Below are 20,944 nucleotides of genomic sequence, written 5' to 3'. Positions count from 1 at the left end.
GCAAGCAGAAGGAAGGAAATAATAAAGATAGGACAGAAAACACCTGGAATAGAAAACAAAAGCAATAGAGAAAATCATGAAACAAAAGTTGATTATTTGAAAAGATCAACAAAATTGACAAATTTTTAGCTACGTTGACTAAGTAAAAAAGAAGACTCAAATTACTGAAATCAGGAATGAAAAAGGTGACATCACTACCAACGAGCCAAAAAAGACTACATATTGTATAATACCATTTAATATGAAATGTACAGGGGTGCCTGGGTGGCGCAGTTGTTAAGTATCTGCCTTTGGCTCAGGTCATGATCCCAGGGTCCTGGGATTGAGCCCAGCATTGGGCTCCCTGCTCCGTGGGGAGCCTGCTTCTCCCACTCATCCTGCTTATGTTTCTGCTTTCGCTATCTCTCTCTCTGTCAAATAAGTAAAAAAAAAAAGTAATATGAAATGTACAGAATAGGCAAATCTACAGAGATAGAGAATAGGTTAATGGTTGCCCAGGCTTTGGGGAGGGGGGAAATGGGGAGATGAAGATGTTCTTTGGCGGGGAGATGAAGATGTTCTAGAATTAGATGTGTGATGGTTGCTGTTGAGGGCTGAGTTGTGTGTCATCCCTTCCATTCATATGTTGAAGTGCTAAGACCCAATACCTCAAAATGTGACTGTATTTGGAGACAGAGCCTCTAAAGAGGTAAATAAGGTAAAACGAGGCCCTAGAGGTACACGCTAATCCAATACAATTTGTTTCATTGTAAGAAAAGGATATTAGGGCATAGAGAGAGACATAAGATGCACAGAGAAATGGCTATGTGCACAGAAGGTAAATATCTGCAAGCCAAAGAGAAAGGCCTCAGAAGAAACCAAACCTGCTGACACCTTGATCTCGAAGTTCTAGAATTTTGAGAAAATAAATTTTTGTTGTCAAAGCCACCAGTCTGGTATTTCGTTATGGTAGCCCTAGCAAACTAATACAGTTGCACAATGCCGTAAATATACTAAAAACCATTGAATTTTACACTTTAAATGGGTGAAATTTATGGCTTATAAATAATATCTCAATAAAGCTGTTCTTAGAAAAATAGCATAGGTGATTCCCTCTCACAGCAAGGATTGCAAACTTTGGACTAGACCATGTTAACAAACAATACTGTCACTTCTGTGCCTGGGCCCCTACTGAATATTGCTGTGTCATGCGTGGGTTTGATCAAATGACTAAGGAGTTTACAGTCCATCATGCAAGACTGGCCAAGGACCCTAGAGAATTATCAGTGCTCTGGATTAATCTAGGTGTTAAAGGACCTGAAGCAGATAGAATTCTGCAAACTGTCTTTAAGAGAAATGGTACAAATTAGGTATGAAGGTATTGCTTCAGATTTATAAAAGAAATCACAAATGTTACAAATTACAAAACTTTTTAAAAACTGACAAATACCATAAACATTCTCAAACCCCTCAAATAAAATATTTTTATCAATTGTTTGACTCATCTCCCCACTAATATTTCTTTTGGTTACAAGCTCCTTGATACCCTCCTCTAAATAAATATGACAATTATTTTATAATAACATTTTCTAGAGAGAATACAAAGAATTCAATTGAATTCAATGTCATTCAGTTGATAAAAATCTTTATTAGTAATTTAGAAAAATGTCAACTTCACAATTTGTTATTAGTGAGGTAAATTTTAAGATTGCTGTCAAATTTGGGGAAACCTCTTGTTTTGTTTTTTTTTTTTTACATGTGAGCTATAAAATTTCAGGGTATTTTAACTGTTCTTGTGCAATGACAAATCGTAAATGCTCTTCAAATTGACTACGCTCAATAATCAGGGACTCAGAAGTGGCATGTGTAAGTATGGGGTGCTGAGGCTTAAGCTTTATTGTTCTATAATAAATCCATCTCAGTGCAATGTTAGAGAAGGGAGCACAGGGGCTCATGAGAATCCAGCAGAGGGAGCCCCTGACCCAGCCTGGGGGCTTGTGGCAGGCTCTCAGAGATGACACTTGAGCTGATTCTTAAAAGTTTGAGTGGAATTTTGCCAGGTGGTGGGGTGTGTTACTAAATAAAGAGAGAGAAAGAGACTTTCCTGCTGAGGAAACAATGTATATACAAAGACACAGAGGCAGAAAACAACATGGTGTGAAATGATAACCATGAGCATTCCCAGGCTGATAACTTTGTAAAGCATAAACTCCTACACAGCAATTGATACTCATTCCAACAGACTCAGGAACTTAAATTGAGTTCAAATAAGCCCAAGCAAAGATACTGAGATTAATCACCTCTGCATGAGTTTCCAGACTAAGGCTTCAAATATATTTGGAGAGAGTAGGTAAGATGCTGGTCACCCGTTCCAGGGTGTTGTGGAGGTTTTTCCCACACCACCAAGTAATTCTCTGACATCAGCTATGTGTCTTCCAATTCAACTTACTTCTGATACTGCCTACCTGGAGATAGCCTCTGATCCCACAGGTTAAAAGTTTAGTCTTACAAATCTGCGCCCCACCCTCCAACATACACAAATCGCATGCCAAATACAAGTGCAGGTTGTTGCCTGTGCTTCTGACCAAAAGGCTATATATGGGAGGGAACAAAAACCCCATCCTCTGGTTCATTTAATTTGCTACAGGGGCTCACAGAACTCAGAGAAACATTTTACTTACTAGATCATCAGTTTAGGGTTGCCTGGCTGGCTCAGTCAGAAGAGCATGTGACTCTTGATCTTGGGGCCATGAGTTGGAGACCCACACTGGGTGTAGATAGATAGATAAACAAACTGAAGCTCTCTGACAGGGTTTTTATTGAGGCTTCATTACTTAGGCATGATTGATTGAATCTTTGGACATTAGTGATCTGTTGGTGGTGGTGTCGTTTAGTCTTTATTTCATAATCATAAACTTCACCCTGCAATCCAGCTAGACTTGGAGTAAGGAAAATATAGAACCCACAGAACTGCAACAAGAGCACAAAGATTATAGGATATTTTGAGCAGCTGGAGGTGAAGAGGTGCTCTCTGAGCTACAGAAGGAAGGATCTGGTAGTTGAGAGAAAACACAAGTCAAATTTGTTAGATTCGTCCACAGTCAGCAATGGTGATCTTCTTGCTGGTTTTGCCATTCCTGGTCCCAAAGTACTCATTCTGGGTTAATGATCACAGGGAGATTCAGAGAGAGCATGAAAGCTCCTTGCTCCTTCCACGCACCTTGCACTATGCATCTCTTCCATCTGGCTGTTCCTGAGTTATATCCTTTGATAATAAACCAATAATCTAAACTGGCAACTCTTCATGTTGGGTCCAACATTTGCCATGGACAAGATGCCAGGACCTGTGTGCTACAGGATGAAACCCTCATCATCAAATTTCTCCCCATAGATGGACTTGCCACCAGTGCCATTATTGAATGTGAAGTCACCACCCTGGCACAGAAATCGCAGAATAATCCTGTGAAAGCAGGAGCCTTTATAACCAAATCCTTTCTCCCCAGTACTCAGAGCATGGAAGTTTTCTGCTGTCTTTGGAACTTTGCCTGCAAACAGCTCCAATCTGTTAAAATAGATTTATGAATCAGATGAGTAGTCACTTCTTGGTTTCCAGGTCCCTTACCTCAAAGGAGACGTGACCCAAGGGCTCACCACCCACAGCAATGTGCATGGTGGGGTTGACCATGACTGGTGACATGGGAGGTTCCAGGGCAGTGGTGTCTGCAATGCCATTGGTGATTGAATTCAACCTCCAGCCCCTCTCCTCCCCCCCCAGGAGGTTGAGGGGTGAAACTGAAACTTCCAAACTTGTAATCACAGGGTAGCTCTACAGGCAACATAGCCATAGATACCTTTCACCATTCTCATCACTTAAGAAATTACAAAGATTTTAGGAGCTCTGTGCCAGGAAAGGGTTCAAAGGCCAAATACATATTTTAATTTATATTTTTTATATTTTATTTATTTATTTGACAGACAAAGATCACAAGTAGGCAGAGAGGCAGGCGGGGATGGGGGGAGCAGGCTCCCCGCTGAGCAGAGAGCCCGATGCAGGGCTTGATCCCAGGACCCTGAGAGCATGACCTGAGCTGAAGGCAGAGGCTTTAACCCACTGAGCCACCCAGGCGCCCCTCAAATACATATTTTTATTATAAATCACAATATCACAGTAGATCTTCTAGAAATACCCATGCTTGGGACTCCACTCTGGGCTCCAACAAACCAAGACCTCTGAATGAACCCTGAGATTTAGCCTTGAGACTGAAGTCCAAGTTTAAGTATACTAAGTGACAGACTTCCTCTTTTCTGTGCCTTGAATCCATCTGGCAATCTGTTGAAACCAATATGTCCCTTCCCAGATTAATGTTTTTAAATGCATAAAAATAAAATTTACATTACAAAGGAAACCAATTATATTAAAATATAGTTATAAGTGAAATAAGTCAAACAGAGAAAGACAATTATCATATGGTTTTACTTATTTGTGGAACATAAGGTATAACATAGAGGACATTAGGAGAAGGAAGGGAAAAATGAAAGGAGGTGTATCAGAGGGGGAGATGAACCATAAGAGCCTATGGACTCCAGGAATCAAACTGAGGCTTTTAGAGAGGGGAGAGGAGTGGTGGGATCAATGAGCCCGGTGATGGTATTAAGGAGAGCACATACTGCATGGAGTACTGGGTGTTATACGCAAACAATGAATCATGGAACACTACAGCAAAAACTAATGATGTACTGTACGGTGACTAACATAATAAAAATAAATAAATAAAATAAAATATAGTTATCAAAACATTACAAAACTAATTGTAATATACATTTTTTATTAATGCCTTAAATACAACGCTCTACTAGCAGGTTAGTAGTTAAATGACTCTTGCGATTTCAAATTAATGACTGTAAATAACATCTTTTAAAAAGATTTTATTTATTTATTTGACAGGGAGAGACAGCAAGAGAGGAAACACAAGCAGGAGAAGCGGAAGAGGGAGAAGCAGGCTTCCTGCTGAACGGGGATCCTGAAGCAGGGCTCAATCCTAGGACCCCAGGATCATGACCCAAGCTGAAGACAAGTGTTTAACAACTGAGCCACCCAGGTGCCCGACTGTAAATAACATTTTAAGAGATCTGTTATGAGGGGTGCCTGGATAGTACAGTCAGTTAAGCATCTGATCTTAGTTTTACTCAGGTCATAATCTCAGGGTTGTGAAATCAAGCCCTGCATTGAGTTCCATACTGAGCAGGGAGTCTGCTCAAGATTCTCTCTCCCTCTCCCTCTGCCCCTTCCCCTCTATAAAATAAATCTTTCTTTAAAAAAGATCTGCTATGAAAAATATCTGTGTGTTGGTGACAAATTTAATATTATTGCTAATACTACTGTGGTTGGTTACCTACATTTATTATTGAAAGAAATGCCTATAACAGACACATGAAAAAATGTTCATCATCACTAACCATCAGGGAAATTCAAATCAAAACCACATTGAGATACCACCTTATACCAGTTAGAATGGCCAAAATGAACAAGACAGTAAACAACATGTGTTGGAGAGGATGTGGAGAAAGAGGAACCCTCTTACACTGCTGGTGGGAATGCAAGTTGGTGCAGCCACTTTGGAAAACAGTGTGGAGATTCCTTAAGAAATTAAAAATAGAGCTTCCCAATGACCCGGCAATTGCACTACTGGGTATTTACCCCAAAGATACAGATGTACTGAAAAGAAGGGCCATCTGTACCCCAATGTTCATAGCAGCAATGGCCACAGTCACCAAACTGTGGAAAGAACCAACATGCCCTTCAACGGACGAATGGTTAAAGAAGATATGGTCCATATATACTATGGAGTATTATGCCTCCATCAGAAAGGATGAATACCCAACTTCTGTATCAACATGGACAGGACTGGAAGAGATTATGCTGAGTGAAATAAGTCAAGCAGAGAGAGTCAATTATCATATGGTTTTGCTTATTTGTGGAGCATAAAGAATAACATGGAGGATGTGGGGAGATGGAGAGGAGAAGGGAGTTGGGGGAAATTGGAGGGGGAGACGAACCATGAGAGACTGTGGACTCTGAGGAACTAACTGAGGGTTTTGGAGGGGACAGGGGTGGGAGGTTGGTTGAGCCTGGTGATGGGTATTGTGGAGGGGACGTATTGCTTGGAGCACTGGGAGTGGTGCATAAACAATGAATTCTGGAATATTGAAAAGAAATTTTAAAAATAAATAAAAATTTAAAAAAGAAAGAAAGAAAGAAAGAAATGCCTAATTTCATTGGAGGTTAGAAGATAAGATGTATTTTTTTCACATCTAAATCTACACTTAAATTCTCTGCATGACACTTACTCTACTCCTACTCTAGACCCTATTCTAGAGCGAACATTTCAGACTAGATTAAGCCTAGATGAAGAGGACCAAATTAACATGGTAAAGACTGAACTCCTAAAGCCTAAGCCTAAACTCAATTCCCAACATGAGACCTGAGACTAAGATCCAAGATTAAAACACAGATTGAGTTGCCAAACTGAACTGCTAGTATTTAAATGCAGCAGGTTCGATGGAAATTTTCAGACTAGAACCCAGCCTGGAATCCCAAGACAGAGCCCACCACACAGAGATCCCAGGTGAGGTTATCATACTGAGATCCCCTAGGCTTGGTTCCTTGGGATAAAATATTCTGGACTGAACTCCCAAAATCTGATTGTCCCAAAGCGGCCAGACTCAGCCACCCACACTGAGCCTTGAGTCTGGCAATCACTTGGTGAGAGGCTCAGTCATATCTTAGATCAAAAATCAGTCTTCCATATCGAATCCTTGGATGTTTCAAGAGTTAACTCTCAGTGTTTAAGCCCTCAACGTCATGTCCCCATAATGAACTTCTAGGCAGAGGTATGGGATTGAGACCCTAAATTTAGCTACTCGAAGGAGGATAGGGATGATATCTGGAGGTGGTCCAAGCCTGAGTTCCCAGAAGGACCCCTCACATGCTGAGGCCACAGATACATCTCCTCACTGAAAGTATAAAGTCAGCTCATGTTCTGAAACAAGTTCCTCCAGAATGAAAACCTAAGTCTGAGCTCCCAAATAACATACCCAGAATGAGCCCTAGAGGGAATCCCCAGAGAGAACCACCAGTATGTATCCAGTGGTAGCCATGAGAAAGCATCTCATAGACTTTTTATTTTACTTATTTTATTTTTATTCTTAAATATTCTTTTGTTTCAAACAGATTTTATTTATTTATTTGAGAGAGACAGAAATAGAGCATAAGCAGGGGGAGAGGCAGCAGGAGAGGGAGAAGCAGACTCCCCGCTGAGCACGGAGCCCAATGCAGGGCTCGATCCCAGGACTCCAGGATCATGATCCAAGTCGAAGGCAGACGCCCAACCAACCAAGCCACCCGGGAGTCCCTCTCATAGACTTTTTAGACGTTAGGGAGCATAACTAATCAAGTGCCCCAGCTGCTGTGTTCTGAAATCCATCCCTACATTTCTGCAAAGACCATGCTTCCCACAAGCTACTCCTAGCTTGAGTATGGCCGAGATACTTTGATGACTTTGGTTCAGGAGTCCCAGACAGCCTTACCAAAACTTCCTTGTACTACACAGCTGTCTAAAACACTTCTGTTCAATCTTCCCCCCTTCTCTTCTTTTATGGGTCAGACTACGTTGTGTTCTGATGGCTCTCAGCCTTCCATGGCAACTACCCCATTTTCTGTCATGGGCATTTCCCCTGATAAAATCTTGCTCACTTAATCCCATCTTGGTATTTGCTTCTCAAGACTAACACAAGCCCCTGGGCATGAGACTATGTGGTTAATTGCTCCAGACTGAGCTTTCATTTTTAGAATGAACCTACAGAATGAGATCAGGAGCCACGGTGTTCCCAGATGAGCTAATAAGGTCTCAGCCTCAAACTAATATCCCAGTTTGAGTCCTCAGACTTCTATGGGAGAGGGAGCAATCCAGGTGGAACTCCAGAGGCTACCAGATTGAACACCCACTCTCAAAACTTTAGGTTTATGCTTGCAGAATTAACTTCCAAGACTGAGCCCCCGTCTAACTGCCCCAGAATGAGTTCCTAGATTATCCATTTAACTGACTCCCTTGAGGAAGCTCCCACACAAGCCCCCAGACTGAGCTCCCAATGTTAGAGCTCCTAAGACATATATCAAAAATGGATCTCCACACAGGCATGCAGAGAGAGGGGGTCCTTGTTAGTTCAGACTAAGGGCCCCACACTGAATCCTAAAAGTCATGAGTAAAGGCTGATCCTCCAAATTGAGCTAGTTCTCTTAGATTGAGCCTCCAGAAGCTGGGCTTACAAACCCGAGGCCCAGAATGAAGCACCAGACTGGCAATTCAAGAGGCTTAGACACATCCTGGACTGAACCCAGAGGTAAAACATAAAAAATCAGGGTCCCAGACTGAACTCTCATATTGAAATACTAGAATGATCCCCTAGTTTGAGCACCCCCAGACTGAACTTCCTGTGAATGGAAAACCAAGAATGGGAATCTGAAGACTGATTCTACCAGACTGTCCCCAGACTCAGAAATTGAACTAAATCCTTTAAAGTAAGCTTCTAGACCACGGTCCCCCAACTTTGATCATGAAACTGATTCCCCAAAATGAACCTCCAATCTCTCAGACCCTAAATTAATATCCCCAGAATGAGTTCTCAAAATGGTATCCACAGAATCAGGGGCTCAGACTGAGAATCCCAGGCTGAGATATCTGTGCAACAAAGCTGCTAGCTTCACATTCCAACTTACATTTTCCCTTTCTCCTTTGGAACGGAACCCATATTTTTAGCTAAGTGGACATAAGTCCAGCTTAAAAACTATATTTCCCTGTATCCCTTGCAACTGATGGCCATGTGATATAAGCTTTGGCAGTAAGATTTAAATGGAAGAGTGAGGCAGTTCCTTGGGACTGTTTTTACATGAGAGAAATAAAGGCTTCTATCTTGTTTGAACCATCAGTATTTGCTGGCTCTCTATTATGTGCAATTGCATCTGATGCTGGTGGAGCGTCCTTGGTTGGGCTGAAGTCTGATCCACAATGACTCAGCATTTTAAGCCCAAATCCTGATGCTGAGCACCTAACAATGAGTGATCCAGACAGAGCTCCTGACTGACCAATACAGTGAGACTGACCCCCAGTACTAAGCTAGTAGTGCCTTAGCCCTTAGACAGGCAACCATAAAGTAAGTGTTTCAGTTTCTAGACCAAACCCCCCAAAATTATGTCTCTAGAATAAATATCCTGCCTGAGCTCCCTGAAGAAATTTCCCAGATTGTGCAAAAGAGATAGTTTGCAGAACAAAGTTTCAGATCCCTATACTGAGGCCACACTCTGAGCCTCCCCCCCAAAATCAAACTCCTTACCAACCTCAGAATTAACCACTGGATGGAGCTAGCACATTACATCCAGAGTAAACCTCTTCACTGAACCTAGTAGACAAAATCCCCCAATTGGAGCCTCCAAACTGTTTCTCCAGAGTGGAATTCCCAGATAAATCTCCCTGAAGTCTATCTGCTAAACTGAGGTCCCAAGATCAAGTCCCTCAGGCTAAGACTCCAAAATCACCTCCAATTATAGCTCTAGGTGGTCCACTCAAGTTGTTCAGACTGAACCCAAATATAGGCCCTCAGAGTGAGGCCCCCAAACTGATTCCACAGATGAAATTTTCAGATCAAGGTCCTGTACTAAAATTGAGACAACCAGTGACAATGTTGGAACTTATCTGAGCCCTGTGTTCCTGGAAAATAGCCATGGTCCAAAACTCCTCCACACTTTGGGCTCTGAGAAAGGGCTAACTACCAAGGACTTCCCTGCTCTCACATATTCTGAGATAAGACTCAGCTCCCCCTTTCCTCAGTGACTCAGATAAGACCTGTCCCTTTTCTTCCTAATCACCCTGTAAGACTCCTTAACTCCTTAACTGTCCACTCCTTAACTGTCTACTTGCCTCCATAAAATTTCAGTCTCCCTTTCTTTCCTTTAAGACATTTCTCATTAGTTGGGGCGCCTGGGTGGCTCAGTGGGTTAAAGCCTCTGCTTTCAGCTCAGGTCATGATCCCAGGGTCCTGGGATCGAGCCCCGCATCGGGCTCTCTGCTCTGCGGGGAGCCTGCTTCCACCTCTCTCTCTCTGCCTGTCTCTCTGCCTACTTGTGATCTCTGCCTGTCAAATAAATAAATAAAAATCTTTTAAAAAAAAAAGACATTTCTCATTAGTGTATGATCTCTCTACTGTAATAGGCTGAATAAAAATACCCTCTTAATTGTCCAGAGTATTTTGTCTTTCATGCCAATCTCAGTCCTCACATTGAAGTACATTGCACTTAAATCCTCAGTGTCTCATTCATTCATTCATTCATTCATTCACCAAATACTGATGGAATGCTGAATATGTGCCAGGCACTACACTAAGCTCTGCGCTAACAAGGCTCTGTTTTCACAGAGCTTACATTCAAGTAGGATAACAGGTGAGGGAGGAACAGTTTTTAATATGGTGGTCAGGAAAAATGCTGGATGTAACATTTAAGTTGTTTTTATAAGGAGAGGGTAGGAGGCCAGAAGAAGATGGTTCCAACAAAGGTAACATGCACAAAGACAAGGATAATGGAACTTAGTATGAGAGGAAAAGTGATACAGGAGGTGAGGCGTGTGACACCAGCAAGGGCCTTATTAGTCCAGGAGAAGAAATTGAATTATAGAGAAGCAAAAGTGGAAGCAAGAGACCTGTCAGAAAGCTCTTACAATAGTTCAGATAAGAGACAATGGTAGTTTGGTGTAGGTTAGTGATAGTGGAGACAGAGACCTGTGGACAAATTCAAGACAAGTTTTAGAGATAAAACCCATAGTATGCTGTAAGTACTACTGAGTGTGGAGGAGTTGAGGGAAAGGCATGATTCTCAGTTTTCTAATTTAGTAACTGGTAGTTGTACTGAGGTAGAGAAAGGTGGTGGGAGGAAAAGACTTGGGGAAAATACCAAGACTTATGGGTTTTTAAAATTTTTTTAATTTTTTTAATTTTTTATTTATTTGACAGAGAGAGATCACAAGTAGGCAGAGAGGCAGGCAGAGAGAGAGAGAAAGGGAAGCAGGCTCCCCCCTGAGCAGAGAGCCCGACGCGGGGCTGGATCCCAGGACCCCGGGATCATGACCTGAGCTGAAGGCAGAGGCTTTAACCCACTGTGCCACCCAGGCGCCCCCAAGATTTATGTTTTAAAGATGTTCAATTTGAGGTGCCTATTAGGTATTCAAGTGGAGATAACAAGGGGCAATCCATCTACAAGCTCAGAATGTCAACATTTAGAGGCTAGTGAGAGAGGATGAGAAGACACAGACATGTTTCTAGAAAGAGGAACTGGTTGACTGACCATGTCAGATTCTACTGAGAGCACAGTTAGGATGAGCAAAGACAAGTACTCATCTGTTGGGTTTGACAACATGAAGTCTTCGGTGACTTTGACAAGAGCAGGTTTCATGGAGAGGTGCAAAACCAGACTGGAGTTAGCTGAAAAGTGAATGGGAGGTGAAATGGGGACAGCAATGTGTAATCCATGTCTTGAGAAGTTTTGCTATGAAAGGAAGAGAGAACTAGGCAGTAGCAGGAGGGGCTCATGGAATTCGAGGAGGACTTAAAAATGGTAGATAACAGAGCACATTCATGCACTAATGGGGACAGCCCAAAAGAGGAGAACCTGGTGATCCGGGAGAGATGGGAGTAGCTAAAGGAGTAAAGACCTTGAGTAGGTGAACGAAGTGTAAAGAACTGAAAGGACTGATGTTTGATATGAAGAGGGTTAGTTCCTTCACGTGACAAGTCAGAAGTAAAGGAAGTTCTGTGCAGAGAGGATTGTAGATCTGGTGGTGAGATAAGGGAATTTCCATTTGAATGCAGCTATCTTCTTAATGGAAGGTCATGTGAAACCAACAAGCTGAAGGTGAGAACAGAGACTGGAATGTGGGAGGTTTGGGAGGAGCAGAGAAGGTATAAAATAGTAATCTCTGAAAGTGCAGAAGTGAGCATAACAGGATTGCTATGCTATTAATGCCCATTTGAGGTCTGCAATCAATGATTTAGAGTGAAATCAACTGACTTGTTTTGTGGTTTTTTGTTTTCTCTAATAACATTCAGCCTCTCAGATACAGATGTAGAGTGGGTGAGGCATTTTGACTAACCCAGGTTGTGTTTGGCCAGGCAAGTATTAAGATGGGAGGGAGGGGCTACATTAGTTTCCTATGCTATGGAACAAATCATCACAAACTTAGAGGCTTAAAACAAAATGCATTTATTATCTCACAATTTCTATGTATCAGAAGTCTAGGAATAAATTAGCTTGGTCTTCTCTAGGGTTTCATCAGGCTGCAATACAGATGTCAACTAGAACTGCAGTCTCATTAGAGGCTCAAACTAGGGAAAACATCTGCTTCTTGGCTCCTTTGGGCTGTTGGAAGAATTTACCTCCTTGAAGGTATAAGACTGGGGTCCTCATTTTCTTGCTAGCTTTCAGGCAGGGATGGCTGTCAGCTGCTAGACACCAAGTTCCTTGCCACATGATCCTCCCTATGGGCCCTTTCACAACAAGTCTGCTTACTTCTTCAAAGCTAGTAAGAGCATCTTCAATTCTAATCTGCTAAGGTGCAGTCTTATGGGAATGACATCCTATTGCTTGTCATATTCTATTGGCTAAAAGCAAGTCACAGATTCTGCTTACACCCACGGGGAGGAGATTACACAGGGCAATCAACACCTGTTAGTGGAGATTACTGGGAGTTGCTTTAGGGTCTGTTGGCCACAAGGGCCAGAATAGTAAAGAAGTTTGCAAGGGAGTGATTATAATGATGGATAACGAAATCTAAGCTGAGTGTATTAGTTTTCTATTGTTACATAACAAATTACCACAAACTTTGCAACTTAAAACAACACACAGTTATGTCACAGTTGCCATATGTGAGAAGTTCAAGCACAGCTTACCTGGGCTCTCTGTTCAGGGTCTCACAGGTTGCAGTCAAGATTTTGGCCAGAGCTGAGGTCTCATATGAAGCCACGTATTACTTCATATTCTCTTCCGATCTCACATGGTTGTTGGCAGAATTCAGTTCTGTGTGGTTATAGAACTGAGGTTCTCAGATCCTAGGGTCTGCCCAAAGCTCCCTGCTATGTGGCCCTTTCCATAGGCAGCTCACAACATAGCAACTTGCCTCCTCAAGGCCAGCAGTTGAGTTCCTTGCATGCTAGCAAGATGAAGCCCATCAGATAGATGGATAGATAGATAGATGATAGATAGAGATATCTCCCATCACCTTTGCTATATTCTATTGGTTAGAAGCAAGTCACAAGTCCTGCTCATATGCCAGGGAAAGGGCATAATACCAGGAGGTAGAGATCATGAGGACCATCTTGGAGTTCTGCCTACCACACTAGGTAAGGAGGGAAGTGAGAGCACAAGGGGAGTGCAGGGCAGTGAAAAGGTGGTGGGTGAAAGAATCAGAGGTTGAGATGTGTTTGAAGAATTCTGATGCTAGGTAGGTATGAAAGTAAATCAGCAAGAGGACCAGGAAATGATTATTAGAGGGTGATATGTTTGAACTTGAGATCTGGGGAGGAGGTTCCATTTTTTTGCTGAAGATAAGGGTTAGGCTGTGATCATGAAAGTGAGAGGCTGAGGTAGCTGGAGAGGAAGGTTGGAAATGAGGAGGTCAGAGATAGGCCAGTGTGGTGGATGGGTCATCTGCATCTAGGACCTAGCCATCCAGGAGAGCCTCACAAACTGAGCACCCCCCCCCCACAATGGAGCCCTCAAATTGAGATCCTAAGGTAGACCCCCATAGCTTTGATGCCCCCTAAATCAGGCCCCGATTGAACCAGGAAGCTCACATAGGCCTGAGTAAATTCCCAGAGAGAGGATATACCCTTAACTTGTCCTTTTCCATATATAATCTCCTACTCTGAGTACCTATCTGGGTGTCCTGCAAGGTATCATCTTGTTTTCCTCAGTCTCTATCAAACTAACAGCCTCTTATCCTATGTTGTCTCATCCTTCCCAGCCACCCCAGCCCATCCCCTCCACAACCTACCCCAGGGAGATGCCTCAGGTAAGGCTGTTACTAACTAACACAGTATTGTATTCTGAATGTAGTAAAAGAGGCACACTCTCGGCTGGACAAATTACAAAAATGAGCCCCTTCTAGTGGATGGGCACAAGTTCACAAAGGGGGAGCATCCTTGTTGAGTGGATCACAGATTATATTTCAACCCAGTCCCCACTTAGCCTCTAGATTGGGTATTCTTGTAAATGCATAAACTGCACAACCATATACAGCAGCCAAAGCAGCATGTGTAGGGGGAATGACCACTGTGAGGCGGCCTTAGCTCTGCCATCAGACAACCTAAAGCCAGCCACCTCCCTTCTCTGAGCCTCAGTTTCCTCACTGGATGAATGAGACATAGTCATACTTATAGTACAAGGCTGTTGTGAGGATTAAAAGAACTACTTAATGCAAAGCATTTGATGGGGAGCCCTGGTGAGGGGAGTGGGACCTGGGCCCTGCCCTAGGGGCACAGTCTGATAGTGTATGTGACCCCTTGTGGTTAGGGACCACCCCTGGTAATCTAACGTCTCTCACACTCATTCCTGCACCATATTTCCTTATCTGTGAATGGTCTGTTCATATCCCTTGCTTATTTTTCTAATTGGGATGTTGGGGCTTTGTATCCAGCAATGCAAAGATGGGGAAAATGCTTGGTGTTCACTCATTTCTTCTAGGAGTAGTAACCGGGGGACCCTGTTAATAATTTTCTGCTATTATCAAATTCCCTAAGGGTTTTTGTCTGTCCAGGCTTCCTTTTAATCCTGAGTTTCTCTTACTTTCTGTTACTTGCAGCCAAAGAATTCTGATCAAAATCCACATTTGTAAGTGGAGAGATGAAGGTGGGCTAGCCTTCTGTTAATCTTATAAGAATAATTTTGAGGGGAGACCCTCAAATAGCATCTTGAATGCTAGTGAATGAAGTCTTACAGATTCAAGTTTTGATCTTTATGGGTGGATTCTAATAAATTACTATGTGATATGGAATAATAAACCTATTGTAAACCAAAGTTCAAGCCAACATAATACCTTATACCATTTACTGTCAGAAAATTATTGGAGCCTTGGAGACAGAGTCATTTGGGCAAAATATTGGGCAAGCTGGAACTATTATTGTGAGAACAGGGCAGACAAGCAAAACTCACCCATATATTTGCGTTCACCACTATGGAATCTGCTCCATACCAAATATGGCCCTAGATGGAAATCCCATAAGAGTGTCCTGTTACCTTGCCAGGGAGAAACCAGAGCTGAACACTTCCTGGAATTCCCAGCTGCTGGGCCTCATCCACAATAATGCCTATGTCTTTAAGCATTCATCCATCTCTGGGAACCAGGGCTTCATTTGAAGGTTTTATTCAAAGATTAACCCATATGGAGAAGTTAAAGCTGTTTTTGTTTTTATTTTTTTTTTTAAGGAGAAACTTTCTGAATCGTCCTTATCAGCTAGTAGCAATATCTTGGGTACACACTGAGAAACTTGTACTTTGTCTTATAGCTGTGTATCTGAATTATGAGAACAGTGAGTTTGGGACATGGAGTTCAGATCACCCCTTAATCATGTCTCCTTTCTGCCACATACCCTTTAATAAGCTACTGCATTTTGTAATGTTAAATCTTTTAAACATGGCCTTCCAGCAACTTAATGAACCAAAAACAATTATTAATGGAAACTCTGACATTAATGCAAAGAATCTTAGTGATATGCAGACATTCTTTCTTTACCAAAGCAGTAAAACTAGATGAACAGTCATGCATCTGTGCACATAGTTTCCCAGTTTTCTTTCAGTTGTTGCTGGGCAAAGAAACTTTCAACCACCTTGAAGATGCCCAAGTGCCTTTATAGTCTCCCAAAGGTGCTCACAAAATAGAATGTCTTTCATGACATCAGCAACACATAGAGGCTGAAAATTAGGTGCTGGTTATAGGGAGAAACAATGGTACTTTGACCCAGTTGCCTATTGAAAGGAAGTTGCTGGGATGCCTGGGTGGCTCAGTCGCTTAAAGCGGCTGCCTTCAGCTCAGGTCATGATCCCAGAGTCCTGGAATTGAGTCCCACATTGGGCTCGTTGCTCCACAGGGAGCCTGCTTCTCCCTCTGCCTCTGTCTGCCACTCTGCCTGCCTGTACTCTCTTTATCTCTCTGATCAATCAATAAATAAAATCTTAAAAAAAAAAAAGAAAGAAAGGAAATTGCTCTCACTCCCTCACACTACATCCCTCCCTCTCTACTTCCCTCCCTCCGGCTTTCCCTTTCCTTTCTTCCTCTAGAAAGGAGGACCAGATTCAAAGCAGCTCTAGACTGATATTCTTTTAAGGCTTGCTGCATCTGGATGAAGGTATTCCATTTGTTTGCCCACTCTGCACTCTTTTTGCTCAAAGGGTGATCTGTTGGCATCATCTGTTTTTTTTTTTTTTTTAAGAAATGCAGGATTTCAGGCCTCACTGACTCAGAATCTGCAAGACTCTCAAGTGATCCATATTCATATTAGAGTTCAGAGAAGCCTGTCTCAGTCAAGATCCAGCTGGTCTAGTTTGGGTCATCTGCCCACCCTTTGACGGAGGAGGGCGTATACTATGGTAGACCTTACTGCCAGACTTTATCAGTGGGGGAAGTGATCATTTAAATTTCCCGAATCAAGGTGCTATTACCAAAAGAATGGGGAACAAATGAAGGGAAGCAAGAACCAAATAAAATACCCATTTCACCTTTGGTCTTCTTTGGGAGGATGAGGTTTGGAAGGTATTTCACCCTTGCAGGCAATGAAGTTACTTTGCCTATGAAAGGGAATTTCAGAGGCTTGAAAAGGAAAGCCTCACTTGGCCTGGGATAAATCCCTAGGGAATGGAAAGAAGGCTCTGTGATGGGCAAATACCTGATTCAATCTGAACCCTGTGCCTCTGGGGCAGTGAGGTCTCTGAGAAGAGCTACAGGTAAGCCCAGAAACACTGGTTACTTAGAGTTACAATTTGGGGATTATCTGTAAAGACCATAGTGACCTGTGCTGGAAGGTGGAATCAGCTAAGCTTTGCTCTGGAGTAGACCAGCTGTTCCAGATGGAAACAGGTCAATGTTCAGTAGTGATACATTGTGGCATTGAGACGTGGCAGTAGAGATTTTTCTCTGCTAAGGCAAAGACATCAGGTCAACCTCCTTTGTGGACTATGGTCAAATCCTCTGTGGACTTAGCTTTCTGGATAAGCTAGAGGAAGAGAAGAGCCAAAGTGGGTGGTATTAAATTTTTTGCTAATCTGGCCCATGAAGGCTCAAGCCTGTTTTCATTTATTTTGGAGAAATACAAAAGATAAGATTCTACTTGCTCCTCAAGAGTTCTAAAGCTATCATAGAGTCTACATGCATTTTTATGTAATTATTAGTTCACTGTCTTTCTTCCCAAGAAGAAAATACCGAGAACGGCAGGGATTTTGCCTGTCTTATTCATGCCTGCACCCCCAGAAACTAGCACATAGTAGATGCTCAACAAACATTTGTTGAATGAATGAATGAATATGATGGGGTGTCAGTGTTGTGGGGCTTCAAGACGTGCAATAATGCTGGCCAAATCCAGAAGTCATCTAAATGCCTTCTGCCTAGATGTACCCGAAAAGTACAGCCTGACATGGTCTCTTACTTCTTTAACATTCTCATAAAATGGCTGAAATCTTAGCCACTTAGAAAATCCACCATCTCCCCTGATATTTCTGAAGATTCTTGGCAGAATCTCATTTATTCTGGCCAGATTTCCTACTTCTTCTGGGCCTGCCTGCTACTTTGCATTGCCCTGCAAGGTGCCGTAGCCACTCCCATTGTTACATACACCAGGAGCAGTCCTTTTCACTGGGGCTTCCCTGAGCTGCCACCAACAGTTCTTGGCACTGGTTTTACCCTGTGCCTGCTTTTCTTCATAGTCCCCACCCCATTCAATCCTTTCTTCTTAGACCTCTTAACCTCCTCTAAGGTCACTGCCACTACTCTTTCCTCCACCAGACCAGATTAAGTGACTGTTAAGTAGAATCTGGCATTTGGTAGGGGGAGAGCCCCACAAGATGGCCTCTATTTTCCTCTCTTTTCTTTCCAGTCTTTATTATAATATGTTCTGCTCTAATTAAGGATTTCTCTTTTGAGTCAAAGACAGAGTCAAAGTGCATTACCTTTGCACAAAAGCCTAAGTTAGAAGCAAAACAAAACAAAAAACTGAGCATTATCTACCTCTTTATGTTTCTTCTCTAACAACTCTAATTCCAAATTCCCTTCAAGGTGATAATGTACTGAACTGAATGGTCCTCCCTGCAAAATTATGTGCACTCAGAACCTATGAATATGACCTCATTTGAAAATGCTATCTTTACAAGATGGGATTGGGAGGGAGACAAACCATAAGAGACTCTGAATCTCACAAAACAAACTGAGGGTTGCTGGGGGATTAGTGGGTAGGGATAGGGTGGCTGGGTTATGGACATTGGAGAGGGTATGTGCTATGGTGAGTGTTGTGAAATGTGTAAGCCTGATGATTCACAGACCTGTACCCCTGGAGCAAATAATACATTATATGTTAATAACAATAAAAAATAAGTTAAAAAAAAGAAAATACTATCTTTGCAGATATAATCAAGTTAAGATGAGGTCATACTGAATTAGGCTGGACCTTAAATCCAATGACTGGTGGCCTTATTAGAAGAGGGAATTTTTAACACAGAGACACAGAACAGATGCACAGGGGGAGGGCCATGTAAAGAGGAAGGCAAAGATTGCAATGATAAATCTATGAACCAAGGAACACCAAGGATTGCCAGCAACCACCAGAAATTAGGAGAGAGGCATGGATCAGATTTTTCCTCAGAGCCTCCCGAAGGAACTAACCTTGCCAATACCTTGATTTTGAACTTTTGTCCTCCAGAGCTGTGAGAGGATAAATATCTGTTGTTTTAAGCCATTCAGTATGTTATTTTGTTATGGCAGCCCTAGGATATCAATACAAATATGGATGCTCTTGTGTCCTGGTAGAAGAGCTAGGAAAGGTAAGGCAAAAAAAAAAAAAAAAAAAAAAGCACAAAGATTAAGATTTCAAGATTGTATCCTGAGATTTTTAATATGGTCTACAACCTTGCTAATCAAAGTAGGTCCAAAGAGCAGAATTAGAGTTTAAGAAGGGCTAACTCTTGGGGCACCTGGGTGGCTCAGTGGGTTAAGCCTCTGCCTTTGGCTCAGGTCATGATCTCAGGGTCCCGGGGTCAAGCCCCACATCGGGCTCTCTGTTTGGCAGGGAGCCTGCTTCCCCCTCTCTGCCTACTTGTGATCTCTCTCTCTCTCTCTCTCTCTGCCAAATAAATAAATAAAATAAAATAAAATACAAAAAAAGAAGGGCTGACTCAAGGAAATTCTACACATGCTACACAAACTCAAGTACATGCTACAACATGGATGAACCTTGAGGACATTATGCTAAGTGAGATAAACCAGTCGTAAAAAGACAAATGCTATATGATTCCTCTTCTGTAAGGTACCTAGGACAAGCAAATTCATAGAGACAGAAATTAGAATGGTGCTTGCCCAGGACCAAGAGAGGAGGGAAATGAGAAGTTATTATTTAATGGGTACAGAGTTTCAGCTTTGCAAGAGGAAAAGAGTTCTGGAGATGGATGGTGGTGGTGGTTGCACAACAATGTGAATGTAGTTAATGCTACTAAACCATACACTTAAAAATGGTTAAGATGATACATTTTTTAAAAGTTTTTCTTTTTTATTTTTTTAGTAATCTCTATGTTCAACCCAGAGACTCACAACCCTGAGATCCAACAGTCACATGCTCTTCTAACTGAGCCAGCTGGGTGCCCCTAAGATGGTAAATTTTATGTTACATGCATTTTACAATTAAAAATAAAAAAGAAGGGCTGGCCTACAAAGTCACTTCTGGCTTCTGCCGCCTCTCTAGCCTCATTTAGGCCATTGTCCCCCTTACTTTGTGCCCCAAACAACCAGGAGTTTCTTCTGTTCCCTGCATGTATCAACTGTTGACTTTGACAAGACGTGACTCTCTTTGTCTGGTGCATTTTCCCTTCCCTATTGCCTACTGTCAAATGTCCCTTTCATGGAGCAAAACTTTCCTGACACTACAGAACAACTCAGCCTCCAGCTGGACATTCTCAAGGCACCCGTGCTTTTCCTTCTTTATGTTGATTGTGTCAAATACTTATATAATCCATTGTTTAAAGTCTGTGTCTCCAACTAGAGTATCAGCTCCTCAAGGACAGGGATTGTGTCTATTTTGTTTACTGCTGTATCCCTCCTAGAGCAGTTAGACATTCAGTAAACATTTGCTGACTGAATGAATGACCTACTCATTGTTAGTTCAAGCTCCTTACGTCCTATAATCCAAGGCCTATAAACTCCAACTATGTGCATCCAGAAATCTGACTTTGAAGGAACACACAGAGCTGATCCAACTCAGAGCTGGGTGACACAAGCAAACAATGCACTCAATTACTTCACAAAACAGATGCCATTTAATTTATGGAGTGGATGCCTGGTTGAGCAGAGAACCAGTGCCAAGAAAGGTAAAGAATCTTGAGTGATACTTGCCTGATGAAACAAAATGAAACAGAGAGTACCTCCTAGTAATTGGTATATTTCTGTCTCTGATCCTGCATCGTTTTTAAGGTTGTTGGTTGTGAACAATGGAAATCTGTCTGTGCTCATAGAATCCATGCTCTCCTAGAGGACCAGGCTGAGAAGGGGGATGGGGACTACAGGAATATTAAGGGAAATGAACAACTTCACACTCTTCCCTCCATCCTTGTATTCTTCGCTCATGATTCAAAGACAGCATCTGGTTGGCTAAGCTTAGTTCATAAGCCCACTGG

Source organism: Martes martes (assembly GCF_963455335.1).
Source record: "Martes martes genome assembly, chromosome: X".
Taxonomy (NCBI): domain Eukaryota; kingdom Metazoa; phylum Chordata; class Mammalia; order Carnivora; family Mustelidae; genus Martes; species Martes martes.
The sequence above is the reverse complement of the archived record's forward strand: the minus strand, read 5'-3'. Positions refer to the sequence as shown.